Raw genomic sequence first — 6000 nt, forward strand, 5'->3', positions numbered from 1 at the left:
ATATTTGCGAGGAAAAAAAATTAATGACGAATCTATAAATCCTATCATTTAGTACATCAAATTGAACTAAAATATATAATATTATTTCAGCTGATAGTATAATCAACATAATGCAATATAATACATACAAAATGTATCAAGAAAATTGTATACTCACAATATAAAGAAATTAATGCTGCAAAACAAAGCAAACAAACTAATGAAAAACTTAAGAAAAATAATGAAAATACCTCAACACCTATTGCAAATTATTTCCAAAGAACGCAAAAGCAATCACCTGTATTCAATAGTTACAGACATTAATTTAAGAGACAATTTACATAATATTATAATGCATAATAAATGATACCTGGAAAGCGAAATTAGGAAAATTAAGAAATTAATGTTACAAAAACAAAGAAAAAAAAATTCAGAAGAAGAATGAAAAATATATAGAAACACATTATTATTTATGAAGTTGCAAATTTTATCAAAGAAAAAACATACAAACGGAATACTAATTGGAGGAAAAAAAAAAAAAAAAAACAGGCACATACAGACTAAAAGAAAAAAGAAGAAATTGAACATGCAATTCCTTTAAAAAATTAACTTTACAATACAAAGTAAAGAAACTATATAAATAAAATTTTACATTTTTAATTTTTTTTTTTATTGTTGTATATAAAAGCAATAACAGTTTATCAGCCGAAAAAAAAGGTTGATATATTGTATATTAACAATAAAACTTAAGATATATCAATGGGAGACAAAACATCTAGTTTGTTTATGTTTTTTAAATAAACAATAAAATTGAATGATTGATTTATTTTTAAAATAAATTTCTAAAGCGTATCATTTAATTCAATATTTCAACTAAAAAGTATAATTATATAACACTTCATTTATAAAGTTCACAAAAACAATTACATTTTTTTTTTGTTATTTTGTTATTGTTTTTTTAAGAGGGTTGAGCTATTTTTATCAAAGTAACACAAAAAACATGCATTTCATATCTATATATTGATATATGAACACAAAAAAGAGTGTAAATTTTTTCGTAAAATTGTTAATCCAGATTAACAATATAAAACACAAAACTCAAATAAAAACACATTATAATGTTCCATCAGCACAATAATATACTTTTAAAAATATATTATCTTAATTCTGAAAATGCAATTTAAATTAAAGAAAATTGAACCTGCAAATCGTTTAATAAAGTAAAGAAACCATATAAATAAAATTCATGATTTTTAAACATTTTTATTGCTGTATTTAAAAACAACAACGGGTCTTAAGAAATGTTGATTCTTAAATACAAATAATACTCAATAACAAACTAATTTAACTAAATTAGTTTTTGCAGAAAAATAAAATAAAATAACATGCGTTGGGTTATGGGAGAGAAAAAATAATAATAAAAAAACGGTTGAAACATAAATAGAAACAGAGTATTACTTATGAAGTTGCAATTTTTATTTAAATCATAAAAAAAGAGTACTAATTGAAGAAAAAATAAACATAACAGAAACAAAATAGTGTTAATACCAAATCATAAAATATAAATAAATAAAAATTATTATCGTAATTCTAAATTGAACATACACAAATATATACAGAAAAAAAAAAAATGATACAAAATAAAGTAAATAAATTAATAATAAAAAATAAAGTAAAGAAACTATATAAATAAAATTAAGAGCTTTAATTTTTTTTTTTTAATTGTTGTCTTTAAAAACAACAACAGTTTATTGGCTATTAAAAAAGGTTGATATATTGTATGTTAATAATAAAACTTAAGATATATCAATGGGAGACAAAACATCTAGTTTGTTTATGTTTTTTAAATAAACAATAAAATTGAACAATTGATTTATTTTTAAAATAAATTTCTAAATCGTATCATTTAATTCAATATTTCAACTAAAAAGTATAATTATATAACACTTCATTTATAAAGTTCACAAAAACAATTACATTTTTTTTTTTTTTTTTTGCTTTCTTTAGTTGTTTTTTAAGAGGGTTGAGCTATTTTTATCAAAGTAACACAAAAAACATGCATTTCATATCTATATATTGATATATGAACATTATGAAAAAAAAAAAAAATTCATAAAATTGTTAATCTAGATTAACAATATAAAACACAAAACTCAAATAAAAACACATTATAATGTTCCATTAGCACAATAATATATTTTTATAAATATATTATCTTAATTCTGAAAATGCAATTTTAATTAAAGAAAATTGAACCTGCAAATCGTTTAATAAAGTAATGAAACAAAATAAAGTAAAGAAACCATATAAATAAAATTTATGATTTTTTTAAATTTTTATTGCTGTATTTAAAAACAACAATGGGTCTTAAGAAAGGTTGATTCTTAAATACAAATAATACTCAATAACAAACTAATTTAAATAAAATATATAATATTATTTTAACTAAAGAGTATAATCAACATAAAGCAATATAATACATACAAAATGTATCGAGAAAATTGTATACTCACAACATAAAGAAGTTAATGGTACAAAACAAAGTAAACAAACTAATGAAAAACTTAAGAAAAATAATGAAAATACCTCAACACCTATTGCAAATTATTTCCAAAGAATGCAAAACCAATCACCTGTAAATCGTTAATCCAGTTAAATCGTTAATTCATATTAACAATACAAAAACACAATATAAAGGTTGATTCTTAAATACAAATAATACTCAATAACAAACTAAAAGTCAAACAAAAACATACTAACCTGAAGAATGGTAACAAAACTGAGAGAGAGAGAGATTGTTCACTTAGTAAAATGAGTTTCGGATGTGGCAAGGCACTGAAAGACAAAACTGACAAAAAGAAAATACAATTAAATTGTTAATCCGGATTAACAATACAAAAACACAATATAACCTTTCATTAGCATAATAAAATATTTTAAAAAAATTAATTTAAGTCTGAAATTACAATTTTTATTAAAGAAAAAACATACACACATACAAATAAAGTAAAGAAACCATATAAATAAAATTCATGATTTTTAAACATTTTTATTGCTGTATTTAAAAACAACAACGGGTCTTAAGAAATGTTGATTCTTAAATACAAATAATACTCAATAACAAACTAATTTAACTAAATTAGTTTTTGCAGAGGGTTGTGCTATTATTGAATACTTGTAATACTCAATTACAAAGTAGAAGTCAAAACAAAAACACACTAACCTGAAATGGAGATATTATGCAAAAAAATAAAATAAAATAACATGCGTTGGGTTATGGGAGAGAAAAAAAAAATAATAATAATAAAAAAATGGTTGAAACATAAATAGAAACAGAGTATTACTTATGAAGTCTGAAATTACAATTTTTATTAAAGAAAAAAGATACACACATACAGACTGGGAAAAAAAAAAGGAAAAAAAAAGGAAATGAACATGCAAATACAATAAATAAACAATCACAATTTATTTGCAGAGGGTTGTGCCATTATGGAATACTTGTAATACTCAATTACAAAATAGAAGTCAAAACAAAAACACACTAACCTGAAGTGGAGAGATTTAGATGTTGAAAGGCACTAAAAGACAAACATGGGGAGAGAGTGATTTGGTATTTTGGATGTTGTAACTTGTAAAAAAAGGTAAGAGGCATGCAGAAATAAAAACAAAAAGAGTTTTGAATGTTGGAAGGAAGGTAGTGCGTTGGGTTATGGTTGAGAAAAAAAAATTAAAAAAAAAAAAAACGGTTAAAACATAAATTATAGGAGAGAGAAATTATGGAGAGTGAGAGATTATGAGAGAGTGAAAAAAAAAAAACGGTTGAATCATAAATTATGGGAGAGAGATAGTTAGCACAATTAATAATAATAATAAATAAATAAAAAAAAACCAATTGAGATATAAAATTATGGGAGAAAGAAATAATTAAGACACTTAAACCATATAATTAGTTTAGAGAGAGAAAAAAAAGGCTCAAACATAAAATTATATTAAAAAATAAAAATAAAAACACACTAACCTGAAGTGGAGAGAATGTTGTAACTTGTTAAAAAAGGTAGGAGGCATGCAAAAATAAAAACAAAAGGAGTTTTGAATGTTGCAAGGAAGGTAGTGCGTTGGGTTATGAAAAAAAAAAAAAAAAAAGTTGAAACATAAATTATAGGAGAGAGAGAGAGTTAGCACAATTAATAATAATTAAAACAAATAAATTCAGATATAAATTATTGAAGAGAGAGATTATGGGAGAGTGAGAGTTAGAGATTATGGGAGAGATAGAGGAGAGAGAAAGTTATGGGAGAGTGAGAGTTAGCACAATTAATAATAATTAAAAAAAAAATGAATTCAGATATAAAATTATGGGAGAGAGAGAGAGACAAAATTATGGGAGAGAGACAAAATTATTCAAAAAGAGTTTTGAATGTTGGAAGGAAGGTAGTGCGTTGGGTTATGGGTGAGAAAAAAAAAATTAAAAAAAAAAATGGTTGAAACATAAATTATAGGAGAGAGAAATTATGGAGAGTGAGAGATTATGAGAGAGTGAAAAAAAAAAAAGGTTGAAACATAAATTATGGGAGAGAGATAGTTAGCACAATTAATAATAATAATAATAATAAAAAAAAAAAAAAACCAATTGAGATATAAAATTATGGGAGAAAGAAATAATTAAGACACTTAAACCATATAATTAGTTTAGAGAGAGAAAAAAAAAGCTCAAACATAAAATTATATTAAAAAATAAAAATAAAAACACACTAACCTGAAGTGGAGAGATTTAGATGTTGAAAGGCACTAAAAGACAAACACGGAGAGAGAATGATTTGGGATTTTGGATGTTGTAACTTGTTAAAAAAGGTAGGAGGCATGCAAAAATAAAAACAAAAAGAGTTTTGAATGTTGCAAGGAAGGTAGTGCGTTGGGTTATGAAAAAAAAAAAAAAAAGTTGAAACATAAATTATAGGAGAGAGAGAGAGTTAGCACAATTAATAATAATTAAAAAAAAAAAATTCAGATATAAATTATTGAAGAGAGAGATTATGGGAGAGTGAGAGTTAGAGATTATGGGAGAGATAGAGGAGAGAGAAAGTTATGGGAGAGTGAGAGTTAGCACAATTAATAATAATTAAAAAAAAATGAATTCAGATATAAAATTATGGGAGAGAGAGAGAGAGAGACAAAATTATTCAAAAAGAGTTTTGAATGTTGGAAGGAAGGTAGTGCGTTGGGTTATGGATGAGAAAAAAAAATTAAAAAAAAAAAAAACGGTTGAAACATAAATTATAGGAGAGAGAAATTATGGAGAGTGAGATTATGAGAGAGTGAAAAAAAAAACGATTGAAACATAAATTATGGGAGAGAGATAGTTAGCACAATTAATAATAATAATAATAATAATAATAATAATAATAATAAAAACCAATTGAGATATAAAATTATGGGAGAAAGAAATAATTAAGACACTTAAACCATATAATTAGTTTAGAGAGAGAAAAAAAAGGCTCAAACATAAAATTATATTAAAAAATAAAAATAAAAACACACTAACCTGAAGTGGAGAGATTTAGATGTTGAAAGGCACTAAAAGACAAACATGGAGAGAGAATGATTTGGGATTTTGGATGTTGTAACTTGTTAAAAAAGGTAGGAGGAATGCAAAAATAAAAACAAAAAGAGTTTTGAATGTTGCAAGGAAGGTAGTGCGTTGGGTTATGAAAAAATAAAAAAAAAAGTTGAAACATAAATTATAGGAGAGAGAGAGAGTTAGCACAATTAATAATAATTAAAAAAAAATAAATTCAGATATAAATTATTGAAGAGAGAGATTATGGGAGAGTGAGAGTTAGAGATTATGGGAGAGATAGAGGAGAGAGAAAGACAAAAAACGTAAGTTGAGATAGAGGGAGAGAGAGAGAGAGGGGTGGGAGATTGAGTTAGGAGGACACGTGTTGCAATTCTAAGCACCACCTACGTCAAAACTCGGCTTTTATATATATATATGAAGAAAAAAAAATTGAAACATAAATT

Source organism: Corylus avellana, chromosome 2 (assembly GCF_965113065.1).
Source record: "Corylus avellana chromosome 2, dhCorAvel1.hap1.2, whole genome shotgun sequence".
Lineage (NCBI taxonomy): Eukaryota > Viridiplantae > Streptophyta > Magnoliopsida > Fagales > Betulaceae > Corylus > Corylus avellana.